Source organism: Macaca fascicularis, chromosome 13 (genome assembly GCF_037993035.2).
Source record: "Macaca fascicularis isolate 582-1 chromosome 13, T2T-MFA8v1.1".
Taxonomy (NCBI): Eukaryota; Metazoa; Chordata; class Mammalia; order Primates; family Cercopithecidae; genus Macaca; species Macaca fascicularis.
In genome coordinates, this window is record NC_088387.1 from 47,203,312 (window position 1) to 47,226,541 (window position 23,230).

General features: G+C 41.6%; 1 long non-coding RNA gene across 4 annotated transcripts in view; it reads left to right on the forward strand.

The window, feature by feature from the left end:
- LOC123568355 (uncharacterized) overlaps positions 1-23,230 on the forward strand; it is a 47,253-nt gene that overhangs the window by 11,087 nt on the left and 12,936 nt on the right. For 2 of the 4 annotated variants that reach the window (XR_012421757.1, XR_012421756.1), the window contains exon 3: positions 8,024-8,132. This is a non-coding gene — a long non-coding RNA (uncharacterized lncRNA). Of the gene's footprint in view, positions 1-8,023; positions 8,133-19,567; positions 19,608-20,221; positions 20,379-23,230 lie in introns of those variants that run through there. The other 2 variants (XR_010580400.1, XR_006691615.2) reach the window with 2 other exon arrangements.

Genomic DNA, 23,230 nt, shown 5'->3' on the forward strand with positions numbered 1-23,230 from the left:
ATAAGTTACAGAAAAGTTGCAAAGATAATACAGAGAATTATCATATACCCCTCACCTAGTTTCCCCTAATGTTAACATGTTATGTTACATGGTACATTTGCTAAAAAAAAAAAAAACAAAAAACAAACCAAAAAAAAGCTACATTATGATTAGCCTTTATTCAGATTTCACCAGTTTTTCCACTAACATTCTTTTCTGTTCCAATTCAGGATATCACATTGCATTTTGTGATTTATAATTTTTAAGTTTAAGCTCTATTTTTACAAAAGTTAGCATGTCCACAATTGAAAAAGGAAATGATTATACATGACTTATGAACAGCAGTCTTCTGCCCAAACCCTCCTTACTTCTAATTTTCTCCTTCCAACAGCAAACAATTTCAGCTTTCTCGCTTCTTCACCCTCTCTCCCTCAGTCCAGCCACACTGGTCTCTGAAACATTCCTCAAATGTGCCAAGTCTATTTACATTTAAGGCCAAATCTTTGCTCAGATTTTCCTCTTTGTCATGTCTTCTTCCCGATAAAGTCTACCCAGACAGACCACTCTATTTAAAATTGTGGAGACTTCTGGTTCTAAAATGGCAGAACCAGAAACAAGTGTAGAAACAAGCTGGTGTAGAAACAAGCTGGCTTCACTCACCCCCAGAGAAAACCAAGACCAAGTGCTGAGACTATCACTAGCAATATATTACGACTCAAATATGAAGATGAGAAAGTTCTCCTGGCCTCAGAGAAGTTAAAAAAAACTCCAAGCAGATGGTAAGAGACTTGGACTTCCATATCTGTGACACCCCTTTCCCCAATCTGCCTAGCACAAAATGCATGGAAAATTTCCCCTGACGCATGGTTTCTGTACTGGAAAAAGTGAGTTGGGGTGGACAACCAGCTTGCCTACCCTCTTGGTTCCCTGTCAGGAGACCTGTCCCTGCCTCAAACCACAGGATGCATGGGGAGTGCTTGAAAGGAGAAATCGCCCTAAGGAAACTGAGGAGGCAGGACTGCCATCTCCAGCTGTGAAAACTGCTCTCAGCCAAAGAAGACACCAAATTAGAGTGGCTGTTCAGCAGCACCACACTGTAGGTTTGTTCCACATGTTCTTGGGCATAAACTCTTAACCACTCTGATGGTAGTGTCTTTTGCTGTGCAGAAGCTCTTTAGTTTAATGAGATCCCATTTGTCAATTTTGGCTTTTGCTGCCGTTGCTTTTGGTATTTTAGACATGAAATCTTTGCCCATGCCTATGTCCTGAATGGTACTACCTAGGTTTTCCTCTAGGATTTTTATGGTATTAGGTCTAACATTTAAGTCTCTAATCCATCTTGAATTAACAGGCAACCTACAGAATGGGAGAAAATTTTTGCAATCTACTCATCTGACAAAGGGCTAATATCCAGAACCTACAAAGAACTCAAACAAATTTACAAGAAAAAAACAAACAACCCCATCAAAAAGTGGGCAAAGGATATGAACAGACATTTCTCAAAACAAGACATTCATACAGCCAACAGACACATGAAAAAATGCTCATCATCACTGGCCATCAGAGAAATGCAAATCAAAACCACAATGAGATACCATCTCACACCAGTTAGAATGGCGATCATTCAAAAGTCAGGAAACAACAGGTGCTGGAGAGGATGTGGAGAAATAGGAACACTGATACACTGTTGGTGGGATTGTAAACTAGTTCAACCATTATGGAAAACAGTATGGCGATTCCTCAAGGATCTAGAACTAGATGTACCATATGACCCAGCCATCCCATTACTGGGTATATACCCAAAGGATTATAAATTATGCTGCTATAAAGACACATGCACACGTATGTTTATTGCAGCACTATTCACAATAGCAAAGACTTGGAATCAACCCAAATGTCCATCAGTGACAGATTGGATTAAGAAAATGTGGCACATATACACCATGGAATACTATGCAGCCATAAAAAAGGATGAGTTTGAGTCCTTTGTAGGGACTTGGATGCAGCTGGAATCCATCATTCTTAGCAAACTATCACAAGAACAGAAAACCAAACACCACATGTTCTCACTCATAGGTGGGAACTGAACAATGAGATCACTCGGACTCAGGTAGGGGAACATCACACACCGGGGCCTATGATGGGGAGGGGGGAGGGGGGAGGGATTGCATTGGGAGTTATACCTGATGTAAATGATGAGTTGATGGGTGCAGCACAGCAACATGGCACAGGTATACATATGTAACAAACCTGCACGTTATGCACATGTACCCTACAACTTAAAGTATAATAATAATAAATAAATTTAAAAAAAAAATTAAAACAAAACAACAAAAAAAAAAACTCTTAACCAGCCTTTCCATACTACCAGGATATCCCCCTTGAGACCTGCCCCATTCAGTACTGGTGGCACTCTGGTTGTTTACTAGAACCAAGGCAAATCCAGGCTTAAGACACCATTTAGTGCCAAAAAGGAGGCAGCAACCTAGCAGTGGAAACAGAAGAGAGAAAATCAACTGATAAATTACAAAGAATCTCTAAGCAAACATATCCAATAAAAAGCAAAACAAGCCAAAGAAGACTGGAATAAATAACTAATCCTTCAATGCAAAAACATAGACATACATCCACAAGAAACGGCAGCCAGTAGAGTGCTATGACTGCCCCAAATGGACAAAGCAAGGAACGAGTAACTGACCCTAACAAGATGGTGATATATAAACTCTCTGATCAAGAATTCAAAATGGCAGTTTTAAGGAAACTCAGTAATCTCCAAGATAACACAGAAAAGCAATTCCAAAATTTATCAGAGAAATTTAACAAAGATATTGAAGTAGTTTTTTAAAACACAAATCTTGAGGCTGGGTGCAGTGGCTCACACCTGGAATCCCAGCGCTTTGGGAAGCTGAGGCAGAAGGATCACTTGAGGCCAGGAGTTTGAAACCAACCTGGTCAACATGGTGAAACCCCATCTCTACTAAAAATACGAAAATTAGCTGGGCATGGTGACACACACCTGTAATCCCAGTTATTTAGTAGGCTGAGACATGAGAATCGCTTGAACTCAGGAGGTGGAGACTGCAGTGAGCCAAGATTGCACCACTGCACTACAGCCTATGAACAGAGTGAAAGCCTGTCTCAAAATTTAAAAATATAATAAAATAAAGTATAAAAAACCACAAATCTTGGCCTGGCGCGGTGGCTCAAGCCTGTAATCCCAGCACTTTGGGAGGCCGAGATGGGCGGATCACGAGGTCAGGAGATCGAGACCATCCTGGCTAACACGGTGAAACCCTGTCTCTACTAAAAATACAAAAAACTAGCTGGGCGAGGTGGCGGCGCCTGTAGTCCCAGCTACTTGGGAGGCTGAGGCAGGAGAATGGCGTAAACCCGGGAGGCGGAGCTTGCAGTGAGCTGAGATCCGGCCACTGCACTCCAGCCTGGGTGACAGAGCCAGACTCCGTCTCAAAAAAAAAAAAAAAAAAAAAAAAAAAAAAAAACCACAAATCTTGAAACTGAGAAATACATTTACTGAATTGAAAAATGCATTAGAGGCTCTCAACAGCAGAACGGATTAAGCAAAAGTAAGAATCAGTGAGCTCAAAGACAGGTTATTTGAAAACACACAAAGGAGAAACAAGGAGGAAAAAAAGAATGAAAAGGAATACAGGTCACCTATAAAATACAGAAAATTACCTCAAAAAACCAAATCTAAGGAGTATTGGTGTTCAAGAGGGAATTGAGCAAGAGCAAGGACTAGAAAACTTACTCAAACAAATAATAATAGAAAACTTTCCAAAACTTGAGAAAAAGATAAATATCCAGATACAGGAAGATCAGAGAACACCAAACAGATTTGACCCAAATAAACGACCTCAAGACATAATAATCAAACTCTCAAAGGTCAAGGACAAAGAGAGATCCCTAAAAGCAGCAAGAGGAAAGAATCAAATAACATATACAGGAGCTCCAATTCTTCTGGCAACAGACTTCTCAACAGAAACCATACGGCCATCAGGGAGTGAGATGATATTTTCAAAGTGCTGAAAGAAACAACAACAACAAAAACTGCTTACCAAGAATACTTGTAACCTTCAAAGCTATCCTTCCAATATGAAGGAGAAATAAAGGACACACACAAAAAAAGAAAATTGCAGGCCAATATCCCTGATGAACACAGATGCAAAAATCCTTAACAAAATACTAGCAAACCAAATTCAACAACATATTTAAAAAGATTCACCATGATCAAGTGTGATTCTTCCCAGGATGCAAGAATAGTTCAACATATGCAAATCAGTAATGTGATACATCACATTAACAGAACCAAGAACAAAAACTGTATGATCATTTCAATAGATGTTGAAAAAGTATTCAACAAAATTCAACATACTTTTATGATAAAAACCCTCAACAAATTGGATATAGAGGAAACATACTGCAAAACAACAAAGGCCACATATGACAAACCCACAACTAACAGCAAACTGAACAGGGAAACATCGAAAACCCTTCCTCTAAGGTCTGGAATAAGAGAAGAACTCCCACTTTCAACATTTTTTTTTGACATAATACTAGAAGTCCTGGCCAGAGAATTTAGAGTAATTAGGCAAAAGAAAGAAAAAAAGGACATTCCAAATGGAAAGGGAAAAGTCAAACTAGCCTTATTCACAGACCACATGATCTTAGAAAAACCGTTAGAACTAAAAACAGATTCAGTAAAGTTACAGGACATAAAATCAACATACAAAAATCAGCAGAGTTTCCATGTGCCACTGTGAGCTATCTGAAAAAGAAATCAAAAAAGCCATCCCATTTACAATAGCTACAAGAAAAACCTAGCAATAAGTTTAACCAAGAATATGAAAGATCTCTAAAATTATAAAACATTAATGAAAAAATCGAGGGGGACACTAATAAATGGGAAGATATCTCATGTTCATGAATTGGGAGAATTAATATTGTTAAAATGTCCATGCTACCCAAAGGAATCCACAGATTTAGTGCAAGTTCTACCAAAGACCAATGACATTCTTCAGAGAAATTTAAAAATATATATACTAAAATTTGTATGAAACCACAAAATACTTCAAATAGCTAAAACAATCCTGAACAAAAAGAACAAACCTGAAGCCATCACACTACCTGACTTTAAAATATACTGCAAAGCAATGGTACTGGCATAAAACAGATGCATAGACTAATAGAACAGAATAGAGAACCCAAATATAAATCCCCACATTTGCAACCAACTCATTTTCAACAAAGGTGCCAAGAACATACAATGGGGAGAGGAAAGTGCCATCAGTAAATGGTGCTTGGTAAACTAGGATAACCAAATGCAGAAGAATGAAACTAGACCTTTATTTCTTACCACATACAAAAATAAATTCAAAATAGATTAAAAATTTAAATCTAATACCTGAAACTATGAAACTACTAGAAGAAAACATTGAGGAAATCCTCAAGGACATTTTTCTGAGCAAAGATTTTTTTTGCTTTCTGAGCAAAGACCCCAAAAGCACAGGCAAGCAAAGCAAAAATAGACAAATTTGTTACATCAAGCTAAAAAGCTTCTGCACAGAAAAGGAAACCATCAATAAAGTGAGGAGAAAACCTACCTGATGGGAGAAAATATTTGCAAACTATCCATCTGATATGGGATTAATATTCAGAATATATAAGGAGCTCAAACAACTCAATAGGAAAAAAAAGCCAATTTTTAAATGGGCAAAATATATGAACAGACATTTCTCAAAAAAATACATACAAATAGACAACAGGAATATCAAAAGAAGTTCAATATCACTATAAACAGAGAAATGCAAATCAAAACTACAATGAGATTATCTCACCCCAATTAAAATGGCTCTTATCAGAAAGACAGGGAATAATGGATGCTAGTGAGGTTGTGGAGAAAGGAGAGCCCTGGTACACTATTGGTGGGAAAGTAAATTAGTACAACCACTATAGAGAACTGTATGGAGGTTCCTCCAAAAACTAAAAATGAACTACCATATGATCCACCAATACCACTGGGTATATATCCAAGGAAAGTAAATTAGTACAACCACTATAAAGAACTGTATGGAGGTTCCTCCAAAAACTAAAAATGAACTAACATATGATCCACAAATACCACTGGGTATATATCCAAAAGAAAGGAAATCAATATATTGAAGACATAGCTGCACTCCCATTTACTGCAGCACTATTCACAATTGCCAAAATATGAAATCAACCTAAGTGCCCATCAATGGATAAACAGGTAAAGGAAATGTGGTATACATTCACAATGGAGTATATTATTCTGCCATAAAATAGATGAAATATTGTCATTTGTACCAATGAATGGAATTGGAGGTCATTATGTTGAATGAAATAAGCCAGGCACTGAAAGACAAACATCATATGTTCTCACTCATATGTGGGAACTGAAAAAGTGGATCTAATGAAGACAGAATAGATTGGTTGTTACCAGAGGCCAGGAAGGCTAGGGGGTGAGAGGGATAAAAAGAGGTTGATTAATCGGTAAAAATATGCAGTTTGATAGAAGAAATAAGACCCAGTGTTTGATAAATTAGTAGAGTGGCTATAGTGTACAATAATCTATGGTCTATTTCAAAATAGCGATAAGATAATACTGTTTCTAGCATAAACATTGTTAAAATGTTCATACTAACCAAAGTGATCAGAAAGAAAAGCATAAAGAACAGATATTTAAGGTGATGGATATCCCAATTACACTGATTTGGTCTTTACAAGTTATATGAATTTGATAAACTATTGCATGTACACAGAAAATATGTAGATATATTTTGTGTCAATAAAAATAATAAGGCTCAGCACAGTGGCTCACATCTGTAATTCCAACACTTTAGGAGGCTAAGGTGAGAGGATTGCTTGAGGCCAGGGGTTCAAGATCAGCTTAGGCAACATAGTAAGACTGCACTGCTACAAAAAAATAAACAGCCAGGCATGGGGGTGCACACCTACTGTAGTCCTAGCTACTTGGGGGGCTGATGCAGGAAGATCACTTGAGTCCAGGAGGTTGAGGCTTCAGTAAGCTATGATCGCTCCACTGCACTCCAGCCTGGGTGACAGAGCAAGACTTTGTCTCAATATAATAATAATAATTAATTAAAATTAAAAATAGCCCAGGCACAATGGTTCACACCTGTAATCCCAATACTATGGGAGGCCGAGGTGGCCGGATTGTCCGAGGTCAGGAGTTCAAGACCAACCTGGTGAATATGGTGAAACCCCAGCTCCACTAAAAAATACAAAAATTAGTTGGGCGTGGTGGCAGGTGCCTGTAGTCCTAGCTACTCAGTAGGCTGAGGCAGGAGAATCGCTTGAACCCAGGAGGCAGAGTTTGCAGTGAGCCAAGATCATACCACTGCTCTCCAGCCTGGGTGATAGAGTAAGACTCCATCGCAAGATAAAAATAAAAATAAAATTATAGACCAGTTGCAATGGCTCATGCCTATAATCCCAGCACTTTGGGAGGCCCAGGTGGGCAGATCACCTGAGGTCAGGAGTTCGAGACCAGCCTGGCCAACATAGTGAAACTCTGTCTCTGCTAAAAATATAAAAATTAGCCAGGCATGGTGGCAGGCACCTGTGGTCCCAACTACTCAGGAGGTTGAGGTGGGAGGATCATTTGAGCCCAGGAGGCAGAGGTTACAGTGAGCCGAGATCTCGCCACTGCACTCCAGCCTGGGCAACAGAGTGAGACTACGTCTCAAAAAATTAAAATAAAATAAGATAAAATTATAATATACCTCACCCATGCACTCCCAATGTCCCTTACTCTAACTCTTTGTTCTTTTTTTCCCACATAACGCCATATATTTTATTTATTTACTTATGATGTATATTGTTTATTACTTATCTTTCCCTACTGGAAGGTAAACACCTAGAATAGTGCCGGGCCAGACAATAGTCTTTAAATAAATATTTGTTGAATAAATGAATGAATGAACATTGAGAGAGAAGCAAGCAGACAGGCAGATGTAAGTTCTTTTCTCCTCCACCTCTGCAGCATCCCTCTAATTTCCATACTGACAGAGCCTAACATGGATGCAGCCAGCAAGGAAGAAATGTGGTTTGCAGAGTTCCAGCCCCAGTATCACAGAGCAGAGTGTAAAAAGGTGAGCTGATGGCTGAGAAACAGTGTAATAACTGAAACACACACACTCAATTTTCCTGCACTAATCTTCCCAACATAGTTATATTTTCATTTTTGTTTAAATTTATATTATTCTTTACATTATTTTTAATATAGAGTATTATTTGCAGCTGAGTCATGTGGTGTACAATGATCACATTTCCTTTCTTGTACAACTTTCTGTTTTTCCAGGATTTAATAATTGCCTATCTTTCTTCATCTCAATTTCATTCCCCAAATTCTCACATAAAACTCTTCTCAATACAGTCAATCATATCAGGAAAGTATCAGCTCTTTTTTTTTTTTTCATGACTACATGCTTCAGTGCAGTCCTCTGTCTCTTGTATTTTCATGTTTAGCTTCTTTGTTTCTAAGATTACTTCTTCCCGTATTCTCTAACAGCCTCTTGATACAATTTTCCACATATTCAAATGTATCTGATGATCCATCTGTTATTTTGTTTTCCTTCCCCATGGAGCCCTCTACCTCTCCTGCTGCAGACTGGATTGTTTCTTCTTGAGGCCTACACAGCTGTTCTGGAACTTCCCTTCCCCAACATTACTCTGAATGTCCTCTCCTGTGTTGAATCCCATATTTCCTAGATCCCAATCTTCCTCTTTCCTGGTTTAATCATTTTTGAGGCTCACATTCTCCAATATTTTTCTGAGAATGAATGCACAGGAGATAAGCATTTTGCGTATCTGAATTTGTCTACTTTCAGACTGTATGGATGGTTTGTCTGTGTAAGAAAAATCTAAGTTGAAACTACTCTCCTCGGTATATCGAAGGTATTGTTCCATGGTCTTTTAATTCCTCAAGTTGTTATTGAAAAGTCGTATGTTATTCGGCCTCTCACTCCTTTCTATGTATCCTATTTTTCTTTTTTGTGCTTCTCTGGGACTTTAGGACTTTCCTTTTTTTCCTGTGGTTTTTGTTTGTTGTGGTCTCTGGTGATCCATGACTATTCACTCATATGCAAAAGTGAGAAACCAAAAGGCTGACTGACAGTTCAGTGCATGTGGGCAGGGCTTGTTGATTGTCAGGTCTTGCCTTGCTATAGGATGATTAGGTGGGGACCCAGCAATTTTGTTGATCAGTCCTTTCTGTCAGTATTTTCTTTTAGCCTTGTCAGTTTCTCCAGCTAGAAGTGACTCTGTTTCTTGTCTTAGGTATTCCTGATGATGGTGCACTGTAAGGAGGGGAGCCTGCTCGGCTTGTGAACTTTTACTTAATACCACTCTTTAAATACAGTGCTTCTGCTCTGCCCTCTGCCATACTGAGTCCCCAATTCCCTGGCCTCTTCAGTCAGCCTCTGCAGAGAAGACATTCGCCCCAGTGCCCTGGCAGAGCGGACAATCACCTGGCTGTGTAGAGTGAGGAAGGAGATGTAGAAGCCTAAGCATCTCATGCAATTCTGTTGCTTATAGTCACACCCTGAACCATTTCCCAGCTCTACCACTTACGGCCCTAAAGTATTACATAGGGAACTCAATTTCCTCCTCTGAACTTGGAAGATCTTTGAGGCACGTAGGATGTCCAGGGCCCTCCTGGCCCTGGGATTCTATGCTCTATGAACCTTCAGAAGGTGGAGAGCTCTGCCTAGGCAGTAACATAGACAGGAAGATACAGGAGGTGAAGAAGGGTGAGGTGACAGTGGGATAGAGTGGCAGGAAACTTGAAAGAAAAGGTGGGATGAGAGCAGGACAAGAGCCAGTTGGAGGAATAGGGGAGGGAGCACCTCCTCAGGTGTCCAGTACGAAGATGACACTGGGGCAGGATCACCACAGCATGTTGGGCGCTGGTAGGTAGGCAAAGGGTTCTAGAATAATGAAGTGGAAGTGTAAACTTCAACCAGAGTGTGGAGAGTTTGAATTTCTTTTTTATATCAGTGGATTCCATGATCAAAGTCATCTAGAGATTTGTTTTCAATGCCAGAGACCCTACCCCAGACTTTAAATCAGAATATCAGAGAAGAGCCCAGGAACCTATATGCCTTTAAACTTTCCATGTGAGTCCAGTAAACTGGCAAGTTTGGAACCACTTCCTCAGGCAATGGAGAACCGTGGATGGTTTGTAATCAGGATGCATGATAGAAGTGGAAATTCTAGAAAGATGAATTTGACAGGCATATGCAAGGTGGACTGGAGGTTGAAGGATATGAGACAGGGATTCAAGGGAGGAAATTTCAATACTTCACAAAGATGGTCATGAGAGTCTATAGCAGGTAAGTGGTCAGGGAAAAGAAAGAAGACACTATGCCAATCCATCTGTCATGGATTGAATTATGTATCCCCCAAATTCATAGGTTGAATTCCTAACCCTTAGTACCTCAGAATATAACCTTATTGGGAAATAGAGTCATTGCAGATGTAATTAGGGTTAGGTTAGGATGAGGTCATAGGATGGACTCTAATCTAATAGAAGGGGGAGCTTTGGACACACCAGCATGGACAGGCATAGAGGGAAGATGATGAAAAGGAAAGTAGGGAGAAATGGTTATCTATCTACAAGCCAAGCAGAGATGCCTGGAACAGATCCTTCCCTCAAAGCTAACAGGAGGAGCTGGTCCTGTTGACACCTTGATCTCTGTCTTCTGGCCTCCAAAACTGTAAGTCAATAAACTTCTAATCACTCAGTTTGTGGTACTTTGTTATGGCAGCCATAGGAAACTAATACACTATCTTTTTGGAAACACATTCCTGCCTTCAATTACCTCTTCCTCACTTTCTCTTGAGGAATGATTTCTCAAAGCCACCCTCCTGAGAGGGCTAGAAGCAGTGGTTACAGAGTGAAGCATGTGTTTCTAACATTATAGGATGTCTTTGTACTGGAAGAGTGAGTGTAGGGTAGCTTTTTGGAGTCCTTGGCCAGTTTGCTCCCAGAACCCACCTGAGATATCAAAGAACTGACTTGTGATTGGACTTTGCTGAATAGAAAAGATGTTAGCTCTAGGAGAAGTAATTCACATTCTCCCCACCTGAGAAAGGAATTGGTGCCAAGAATGTCAGACAGTGGGTAAACCCCCAGAGGAGAAGGGAGACTCATTTCTTTGGAGCCATTACCGTCCCACTGGTGGCTCATCCAGATAAGTTAGAGCTGCAAGACAAGGAACAATCTACAAAAAACGTAAACCCTCATTCTATCATTTTGTGGCTTGGCCTATGCTGAAATAACTATCTTCCTTGGCTAAACAAAGAATTTCCAAGAATCCAATATATGAAGGTCAATGTCATGGTGGCTGATATAACCACATGGGACCAAGCACAAGCATATTCCCGGCCTCCCTCATTGTCCTGCTCAGTCTGGACCCACACCAGCTACTCTGCACTGTGCTTGCTAACATCCTGGGGACACTTGGCCCTTTTACCTGCCAGTGTCCTCAGTGGCAACTCTCACTCTAGATCACCCACCACCTGCTCACTCCAGGATTGCCAAGTTTTGCTAGAAAAAGTGTCACTACTGTACCACAGGACCCCCTAAGTATCCCACTCCACAACCCAATCCGGGCCCTTCCTGCTTCCATGGTTATCCATCTGGAGTTAGCTTCCTGTTGCTTTCCTCCCAGCCCTTGCAAAGAATTCTCTAGGCTCCATGAGTCTTCAGCTCCATCCCAATACCTCTTACCATCAGCCAATTTTCTGGTGAAGGATGTCACTTCAATTTTCTGGTGAAGTGAAAAGTCTTCAGGGATCTACTACCTCAACTCTGTTTCTCTCCACTTTGGAGTTTCTCTGTGTTAACATCATTCCTTTTCTGTATTCCTCCTATTTCAGAGGAAGAGGTGGTGTTTTAATTTCCTTGTCCAGACAAACCCATCTCTATTCTGGGTCCCATTTCTTATTATACCAATAATCTCATTTTAAAAAAAATTTTCTTACAGAGCATTTTAAATGCATACACATAATTTTATTAACTTTTCGTACCTTCAAAATTCTCTGGTTTATTTTTCTTGCAAGCTCAAGTCTTTTCCAGCCTTAAAAACAAAACAAAAAATAAATAAAAAATAATCTTAATCATACCACTTCTTTGAGCTACTTCCTGATCTCTTTCCATATTTTTAAATGGCCACTGTTTCCAACAGGTTACCTTTTCTTTCTCCTCTTTGGTTCTTAACTTTCTACAATCTAGTTTCAATCTCTATCACTCCACTAAAATTCTTCTTTCTTTTTTCTAACTTTGTTATTTTGAAATTTCAGTTTTTAAAAAAAGGTTGCAAAAAACTGTGAAGAGATTTCCCATATATCCTTTGTCCAGCTTCCCCAAATTTTAACAAATTATATAACCATAAGACATTTATCAAAAGCACAAAATTAACATTCAGACAATACTATTAATTAAACTACAGGCTTTATTAGAATTTCACCAATTGTCCTACTGTTAATTTCTAAAGCCATTCTTTTAAAAAAAGCTTTCTACTAAAGTCATTTTAAACTTTGTTTTACTTCATAAATTCTGAATATAAAATTAAGGAATAATGAGTGGAAAACTTAGAAAATATGAAAAGATATAAAGAAGAAAATAAAAACCACCCACAATCTGGCCAGAGATAAAGCTACTAATCTACAGGGCATACCAGGGACAGAACATGTTAAATACCACCATGGAAATATCAACAAAATTCAGATGTGGATTTATTATTTATTTATTTATTTTTTTTTTTGAAACGGAGTTTTGCCCTTGTTGCCCAGGCTGGAGTGCAATGGCACAATCTTGGCTCATCGCAACCTCTGCCTCCTGGGGTTCAAGCGATTCTCCTGCCTCAGCCTTCCCGAGTAGCTGGGATTACAGGCATGTGCCACCATGCCCGGCTAATTTTTGTATTTTTAGTAGAGACAGGGTTTCTCCATGTTGGTCAGGCTGGTCTCCAACTCCTGATCTCAGGTGATCTGCCCACCTCAGCCTTCCAAAGTGCTGGGATTATAGGCGTGAGCCACCATGCCTGGCTCCAGATGGTGAATTTCTTCAGAAAAAAAAAAATTCAAGGAAAAATAAAAGAGATGAGAGGGGGATCTGTAACTTAAAAAGATGTTCATAAGCTAGATCAACCAATTGCAAAAGGTGAACTTTGTGTGGATTCCAATTTAAATAAACTGTACAAAAATTATAAGACAATCAGGAATCTGAAAATCCTGAATATTTATTTAGTAATACTAAGAAATTATTGTTATTTTTAAAGCATGATAATACTACTATGTTTATATAAGGAACATTTATTTTAAATACAGCTACTGAAATATTTGTAGATGGAATGACTGCTTCAAAGTAATGGGGTGGGGGAAATAGGTGGAGTAGAGGTGAAACAGATTGCCATGCACTAATAATTGTTAAAGTCAAAGGATGAGTGAATTAGGTTCATTAAAACATTTTCTCTACTTTTGTGTATGTTTTCAAATTATCCATTATGAATGCTTTTTTAAAAAATGAATCATCTATTCAACATTCAAAGTCATTAAAAGTAAATTTAGACTTTTTTGCCTTAGTTTCATTAAAAATAAATTTAGACTTTTTTGCCTTAGTTTTTCAAATACATAGCACAAAGAAATCACATCGTTTAAGTCTGGCAAACACCAGCACAAAAGACCTTTTATATCCACCTGAGTCCTCCAGGTCTCACTAACCCAGCTAATGTTTCCCTTGTCTGACTCACTCCCAAACTCTGCCCTACCCAGGCTGTTCTGCCTTCTTTGCCTTCTTTGCGACCCTTTTACTCTTACCCTTTGCTACCCTCTTCCTGATCTTCCCTGGATCCTTCATGCAAGTAGCTCCAGGCCCTTTCTAATTTGAAGCAATCCAGTCTTTCAAATTCCAGTTCCATGGCTCTGCTCATAACCTTCTAATTCCATGGCTCTGCTCATAACCTTGCCTCACTCAATAAAAGCACAAAAGCCTGGCAGAGAACAAAGGAAAACTCCCTAGTATATGTCAATACTCTATGTTTAAAAGGTAGGCAGACAAAATAAACTTGGAATGATATTTTATAGACATAATTGTATCCTCTCTCATGCTTTAATTTTTTTTCTTTTTCTTTCTTTCCTCATTCTTTCTTTCTTTAACATTATATTATAAACACTATGCCAAATCCCTGTTTCTTTGAAAACCTGGTTTTTAATGTCTGTGGAATATTCTGTCACATATATGAGCCATAACGTATTTATCTCATCCCCTAATGTTAGATCCAGTGACCCCTTAGTTGCCAAAGCAATTCAGCCCTCATCCTCCTTGACTTTCTAAAGTACTTTGACACTAGTGACCACCCTCTGCCTTAAAATATTCTCTCATTGGCTTTCCGGATATCCTCTCAATCTCGCTCCTCTCTGACTGGTCATTCTCTTGCCTTCTGTGACCTGTCTTCCTCCTGCTCCCTGAATAAAATCCCTCTCCAAGGTTCCATTAGATTCTTTCTTTTCCTCTCTTTACTCTCATTCCCTAGGTGGGTTCTTTCTCCCTTGGCTTCACCGTGAAGGATTCCCAGATCTTACAACTTCATCCCTAACCCCTTCCCGGTGTTCCACACCTGCATCTCCCCTGTCCATTGTACATGTTCGCCAAAATATAGTCCAGTCCCACCAACATGACTCAGCAACCAAAAGGAGCTATCCAGAAGCAGCTCAGCCTGCCTCCTCCCACCTGACCACAATGCTGCATGTCCTCAGGATTCAGCTCAATGCCTTAGAGTCACTACCAACCCTTTGCTTCACCCTCCATTTCACCAAGTCACCAAGCCCTAAAGAATCTACTTCTGACATGTCTCCCATGACAGTTTCTTACTTTGGATTCTCACTGCTCCATTCAGACTGTGAATGGGGTCAACAATTTTCTTTTCTTTTTTTTTTTTTTTTTTGAGACGGAGTCTAGCTGTGTCGCCCAGGCTGGAGTGCAGTGGCCAGATCTCAGCTCACTGCAAGCTCCGCCTCCCGGGTTTACACCATTCTCCTGACTCAGCCTCCCGAGTAGCTGGGACTACAGGCGCCGCCACCTCGCCCGGCTAGTTTTTTGTATTTTTTAGTAGAGACGGGGTTTCACCTTGTTAACCAGGATGGTCTCGATCTGCTGACCTTGTGATCCGCCCGTCTCAGCCTCCCAAAGTGCTGGGATTACAGGCTTGAGCCACCGCGCCCGGCCGGGGTCAACAATTTTCATCTCCCATTTGCATTCACCTCCTACTTGGTCTTTCCTCCTCCTCCTCTGTCTCTGTTCTTTCCAATCCATCCTACCCATCAATCTTCCTGAAGTCTGACTTTAGTTAGGTGACTTACCTGTTCAGTAATCTTCAGTGGCTCCCTATTACTTAACCAAATTGAATTCTGACATTTAAGGTACAATTTAATAGGACTTGCCAAACAATTTCCCTAATCTCACTTCTCTCCTCTTCCCATACATATCTTGGAGGGGGAATAGCATGGCTCCCGAGTCGAATCCCAACCTAGTAGTGCTATAGCCTTGGGTAAATTATTTAAGTCATCTGAGCCTCTGCTTCCCCATCCATAAAATGGTAGTATTAGCAGCATCTACCTCATGTGTGATTATGAGGATAAGATGAAAAATATATATATAAAGTATATAATATCCAGCATACAGTAGGTTCTTGATAAATATCACTTACTACTTTTATTACATCACTACAGTCAAACTGAATTGCTAGGTTTTCCCATATAAATTTTACAACTTATTTCCCCTCCTCCTAATTTTGCTCCTACCCTTCCCTCTGCCTAACTTTGACACAACATCTTTGCCTTCTGAAAGCACCTCCTAGACCTAAGGCCCTACTCAGGTGCTGCTTTCTCTGTGAACTTTTCTTTGACCACCAGCCACAGGAGCTCTCTTCTTGCTCCTCTGAATGGTAGGGCTCTGCTTCCAGCACTCTGAGGCATTTATACTGCCTTCTGGTGAGCTGTGTGAATGCTTTATCTCCTGCAAATCAGGGCAGGACCATGTCTTCCTCATGTTTAATTTCCTCAACACTGTCCAGCACAGGATCTGGCACAAAGTCAAAACTCAGGAAACTTTAATGGAAAGATTGAGTGGACGACATTTCCTGTTTCTCATCAATAAAGTTTCATCTTCATACTCATCTGTTAAATATTTATTCTCTTTTTAATACATCTTATTAAGCCTAGGATTAATCAGTATGGTTCCTGCTCTCTCAAAGCTTACAGCTAGTTCAGATTATGCTTTCAGAAACTAGAATGAAAACAAGTCAGGGCAATATTTAACAATGTGTTTAATCAACTATAATCAAATTGCATAATGTATAATCTAGACAGACAGTTATTCCCGGGTGGTCAAGCTAGGGAGGAGTCTGTAGGAATTAGAAGGTGAGATGGGGAGGGGCGGAGGCAGAAATCTTCACCAGAAGGTGGAGCAGACAGTTGAATTCAGTTCAGGAAAGTAGGAGGAAAAATAATTTTACAGGAGAATAATCATACCTGCTTTCATGGAGGTGGGGGGAAAGAGGGAAGGAGTGTAAACTAAGAGGAGCGTGTCATCTACTTAGTTAATGACTCTTTGTCTTGGAGTACTGGTGGAGGACAATGGACACCAGCTACATTGTTCACAAGTGGTAATTATCATGACTACAAACACCAGGGATTAATATTTACCTATCGAAAACCAGATGAGTAATGGGTGTCTCCCAAGCCTGTAACTGAAAGCACCTTCTACACTCTGAGTCCCCACTCAGGTGCTGCTTTCTCTATTATACAACTGCTATTCCTGGAGAATCAATGTTGATTAACGATGTTTCTGGCCAGGCATGGTGGCTCCCGCCTGTAATCCCAGCACTTTGGGAGGCCGAGGCGGGCAGATCACCTGAGGCCAGGAGTTCGAGATCAGCCTGGCCAAATGGCGAAACCCTGTCTCTACTAAAAATACAAAACAAAAACAAAAACAAAAACAAAAAAAAAACTAGCCAAGCCTGATGGTGGGCTCCTGTAATCCCAGATACTCGGGAGGCTGAGGCATGAGAATCACTTGAACCCAGGAGGCGGAGGTTGCAGTGAGCCGAGATCGTGCCACTGCACTCCAGACTGGGTGATGGAATAAGACTCTGTCTTTTTCTTTTTCTTTTTTTTTTTTTTTTTTTTTTGAGGCGGAGTCTCGCTCTGTCGCCCAGGCTGGAGTGCAGTGGCGCGATCTCGGCTCACTGCAAGCTCCCCCTCCCGGGTTCCCGCCATTCTCCTGCCTCAGCCTCCCGAGTAGCTGGGACTACAGGCGCCGCCACCACGCCCGGCTAATTTTTTTGTATTTTTAGTGGAGACGGGGTTTCATTGTGTTAGCCAGGATGGTCTCGATCTCCTGACCTCGCGATCCGCCCGCCTCGGCCTCCCAAAGTGCTGGGATTACAGGCGTGAGCCACCGCACCCGGCCTGGGACTCTGTCTGAACAATAAACAAACGTTTCTGAGTTTTGCTTTTTCTATTTTGAAGCTCCCAATTGCTGTTCAGGTTAATAAGATCACAGCTCTATGCTTCACCTAAGAGAAGAGGGTTTAGCAGGAAGTCCGACTTGCCTCTCAGTCACAGATTGTTGTAAGGCATGAGCCGATTGTAAGTTGAGGTATAATTTAAAGAATCCTAGAAAGAAATGCGCGTGTCTGAAAATACACCCTTATATCTCCTGAAGTTGTATCCAGTTCCCTTCTTTACAAATGCAAGCATTCCTGAAGAAGGCCACAGAAAAGTCTCTAATCTTTTGGCTTGAATGTGATTAGCATCCTTTAACAGGAGGAGAGAAGGCAAGGAACGAGAGGGATGAGGACAGGTCCCTGAGCAGGAAAGGTGAGGGACAAAATAACCCGCACCCTGTCAGGTCTAAAGACGCCTTCGGTCCCTCGCCTGCAGACCCGGGTCCGATTCCTCTGCTCCTGCAGGGGCCTGCAGTACGGGGGAAGCCAGCTTGGTGGAGTCCGCAGGCGCCCCCCTTGGAGGTGCAGCGCTGGCCTCGCAGTTCCCAGGCGGGAGAGCGCGGGAGGGCGGCCGGCGGGCTCGGGTCCTCGGTGGCTGGGGATGCAGCCATGTAAGGCCTTACGAAACGTGCAGAGCCGGCCCTGGCGCCGGCAGTACGGCCGCGGGGGGACGGACACCCACGCGGGAGACCGCCCCAAGCCCTGCCCGCCGCGGACTGCGGAGGCTTCCGCACAGGCGGGCAAACCGCGCTGCGTCCGCCCCGCCCCGGCCCGCCCTGCGCCGCGGGGCTCAGGGCCCACGACGCTTACTCAGGTGGAGTTTCCAGTTGAGCTCGGCTCGAGGGTTTAAATGGATGACGTGTTCCATCCGAAGTCGGAGTTCATGTGATCTTACTTCTGTGTCTAACCCCGTTCTCACCTCTATCCCTAAATTACTCTCTTCGGCTCACCCCTGAGCTCCCTCGCCCGACGGCGATCGGCACTCGTGCTGCCACCTGCAGGTGAAAGGGGAAATTGAGCGAACTCAAGTTGGGCGACCCACGCCTGGAGGAGGGCTTTCCGGACAGGGTAGCGGATATTCCAGATTACTGGAAATCCTGGAATTACTAAGATTTAGATATATTAAGCCCAAAGAGCACAACAATTGGCAAGAGACTTGATCTAGCCTCCACATCCTCTGGAAGTTTTCCTTTGGTTTGTTTTTCCATTATGCGGATTTGGCAGGGGATGAATGATAAATATTTGCACGAATGCAATTTAGGGCCGTAAAACAGATGTTCGCCACCGAGGCTTGTAATCGATGCACATCGGGCAGAGCTGGTTTTTTACCAGCGCCACCTCCATGATGTTACTGTGATTTCCATCATGGGAGGCTCTGCCCTGCCTGTATTGCTCAGAAAGGGCCGTGTGCCATAACCAGTGGTCATATACGGGTCATTCTTAGCCTGGCGGGTTACCCATTACAGTGTTCTCTGTGCCATAGGAAGTCTTTTTTCAGGCATTCCAATGCTATGATTTTGAAAATGAATGATTGTTTTTAAAATCATTTTAGAATAATTCCATTAGCATTATGGTTAAAGCGCCTTGGTGACCTTAAGAAAGTTACTTTTTCTCTCTGTGACTTTGTTTCCTCACATACTGATGGGAATAATATACAGGCCACATAGGACTGTGCATTTTAAATGAGATGATACACACAAGCACAGGAATATAACATAAAAGAGGATATGCTCTAAGCTTAAAATGTCCAAGAAAAAAAAAGGTGCTCTAAGCTCTAAACATCCAGTGTCAAAAAGTCAGGCTTTGACACTAGCTAGTTTGGGAATATGGGACAAATTACTTCACTTTTCTGTGCCTCAGTTTTCTCACCTGTAATATGCAGATGATGAGAGTATCTGTCTCACAGGTTATTTTATGAGAATTAAATGAGATAAAATGTCTTCCATGCTTAAACACAGTAAGGATTCAATAAATGCTAGTCTTCTAAACCTTAGCTAGTCTTTACTATTTTCCAGCATTCTGTTGTTTGGAAGATTCTGCGTTTTAAACTCCCAGGTAAACAATCTTCATCTGTTTGTTCACTGTTTTACTTTTGTATTTAGTACAATCATATGTAATCCTTCTACCATCCTGGGAGGTAGGTGTCCTCATCCCCAGTTCACAGATGAAGAAGCTGAGGCTCATCATAGTTTAGTGCCATGCCTAATATCATCATACAGCACGTGGAACCAGGGCACATACTGTCCAGGACTGGGGCTCTTTTTCCTGTATCACAGCTGCCTTTATACTTCCTCTAAATGTGATGAGCACCCATTTTATTTTACAAGCCTTTGCTAGATGCCCATGCAGTGTTTGAAATTTTTCAAGTTATGGCAACTTCCTAAAATAAGACTTGAAAATTTCAAGAAACTAAAAGAAATATACTTAGAGCCTTTTCTTCATGGCAAACCTTTTCTTCATAACTTATTAATGGCTTATTAGGTGTTGCTTTCAGAAGGAAGGGTGGAGGGGGCAGCAGGAGGGGCTGCTGGAAGTACCAGTGGCTCAGAAGTGACAAGTGTGTTAAGTTCATGCATCTCCCTCCTTCCTAGCAGGGAATGTTCCTCCTTTTGAAATGTTCCTCCCCTGTAGTGAAATTGCTTATTTTCATCCTCTTTCTTCCCTGACAGACTGTGATCTCTATGAAGCTCAAGACTGTGTCTAACATGTCAGTTCTCTAAAAGTTCTTTCAATTTTCTTTCTTTAAGAAATGCAGAGAAGAAACACTCTTCACTTCAGGAGTCAGGAAACAAGATGACTTACAAAAAAAAAAAAAAAAACACTTAATAACAGATCCACACCAATCTGTAGATCAAGAGATTAGGGATAAATTTCATAATTTTGCCCAAATATCCAAGTGAAGATCCTTCTTTGATGATTAGTAATATTAATAATAATAACAACTAGCACTTATCAAATGCCAACCATGATCAGGCCCTATGCTAAGCATGTTAGATGTATTGGCACATTCGAGTCCTGCAGTAACTCCATATACTAGGTACACTAGTCGTTCTCATTCTACTGATCAAGAAGCAGGCTAAGAGAGAGCTTGGGCTCATCAGCATCCCCCAGCTAGTAAGTAATGTAGCAGATCTGGACTTGAACCCAGGCCTGTCTAACACTGAGAGAGAAGGCTCTAACCACTGCCCTGTGCTGCCTGCCAATGAGTGGCAGAATGCAGCAGGAGTGGCAGCTAGCTCAGGGGAGGTGCCCGATGTGGAACAATGGATGGGATGAGTGTGTGCATGCTTCCTATATGAACCAGCTTGATTCCTTCTCTTTTATTTATTTTCCACTTCATCGACTGGGTTTGTACCACAGCCATCTTCTTTCGCTATGTCTGGCATCCCTGTCCCTGACCCAAGCCCAGAGTGATCTCTCCCCTAGTCCCTGACACCAGGGCAAGGGGAAATATCCAGTGTCAGAGATCAGCAAAACCCTCCATGTGACCACCAGACAGATTGGCACTCATCTTCCCAGCAAACTGCATCCACGCCTCCGATGAGTGGTTTCAATGGTGGTCAGCTAGGCCAAGATCACGTCTCTCCCTCAGGAAGTCCCAGATGCCCAGGCCACAGCGAACAACTGCCTGTTGCATGCTCCTGTCCCCAAAGGCCAGATCTTTCCACTCAGTTTATGCAGTCCTGAAGCCTCCCGCCCTCTTCCCATGTCCCCATTTGCCCCTACCCATCAAACCTCCCAGGGCCAGATCCTTTTACAACTGACTGGCACAGCCAATTCACTTCTGGGATTTGATTTCCAAATACTCAACAGCCCCAGTAATTTCAGCAATACTTGCACAGGCAGGCCCAGACCATCACAGCTGCTGCGTCCAAGATTTTTTTAAAAGGCTTTTAGGGATTTTTTTAAGAATTCCAAACTCGTTTTCTGTTACATTTAGTTCCAAATAATTAGTAAGCCCCATGGCAGACCCTAGAAACCACCAATCATGTGCTGAACACCTGCAGGAGAGAGAGTGGAACACAGAATGCCTTTATGCCAATGTGGCACTTAAGGAAAAGTAACTATGACTAGAAAAGGCGGAGGAGTGGGTTGAGATTCTGAAGTGGGATTCAAAGCAACTTCAGAGGCCATAGAGAAAGAACTCAACTCCCAGATGCAGAGGAACCATCAGAAGAGCTTGTTGAAATGCAGATTCTGGGGCCGGGTGCAGTGGCTCATGCCTGTAATCCTATCACTTTGGGAGGCCAAGGCAAGCGGATTGCCTGAGCTCAGGAGTTCAACACTAGCCTGGGCAACATGTTGAAACCCCATCTCTACTACAACACAAAAAATTAGCCAGGCACGGCAGTGTGCACCTGTAGTCCCAGCTACTTGGTAGGCTGAGGCAGGAGAATCGCTTGACCCCAAGAGGCGGAGGTTGCAGTGAGCCGAGACGCGCCACTGCACTCTAGCCTGGACGACAGAGCAAGACTCCATAAAAAAAGAAAGAAAGAGAGAAAGAGAGGAGAGAAAGAGAGAAAGAAAGAGAAAGAAAGAAAGAAAGAAAGAAAGAAAGAAAGAAAGAAAGAAAGAAAGAAAGAAAGAAAGAAAGAAAGAAAGAAAGAAAGAAGAAGAAGAAGGAAGGAAGGAAGGAAGGAAGGAAGGAAGGAAGGAAGGAAGGAAGGAAGGAAGGAAGGAAGGAAGGAAGGAAGGAAGGAAGGAAAGAAGGAAAGAAGGAAAGAAGGAAAGAAGGAAAGAAGGGAAGAAAGGAAGGAAGAAAGAAAGAAAGAAAGAGAAAGAAAATTAATTAACGTTAATTAATGTGTGACTGACTTATAGCTCATCTTCTTCCTAAAGATAAAGTTTTTAAAACAACATCATTGAGGTATAGTTGATATACAATAAAATACACCCATTTAAAGTGTGTGATTTGATAAGTTTTCACATATGAATATGCCTGATAAACTAGCCCCACAATCAAGATAATAAACATATCCATCACCCCAAAAGTTTTCTCGTGGCCTTCTATTATCCCTCCCCCTGCAACCCACACCCCATCACACCTAGGCAACCACTGATCTGATTTCTATCACTATAAATTATGTTAGATTTTATAGAATTTTATATAAATGGAAGCTTACAATATGTACTGTTTTTTGTCTGGCTTCTTTACTCACCTTAATCATTTTGAGATTCATCCATGTTGCTGCATGTGTCAATAGTTCATTCTTTTTCATTGCTAAGTAGTATTCCACCGCATAGATACTTACTCATTCATCCTTTGATGGACATTTGGGTCGTCTCCAGTTTTTTTTTTTTTTTTTCTTTTTTTTTGAGACGGGAGTCTCGCTCTGTCGCCCAGGCTGGAGTGCAGTGGCGTGATCTTGGTTCACTGCAAGCTCCGCCTCCTGGGTTCACGCCATTCTCCCGCCTCAGCCTCCCGAGTAGCTGGGACTACAGGTGCCCGCCACCACGCCTGGCTAATTTTTTTGTATTTTTAGTAGAAATGGGGTTTCACCATGTTAGCCAGGATGGTCTCAATCTCCTGAACTGGTGATCCACCCGCCTCGGCCTCCTAAAGTGCTGGGATTACAGGTGTGAGCGATGGCGCCCGGCCCATTTACAGTTTTTACTATTACAAATAAAGTGTCTATGAGCATTCATATAAACTCTTTGTATGGATATGTGCTTTCATT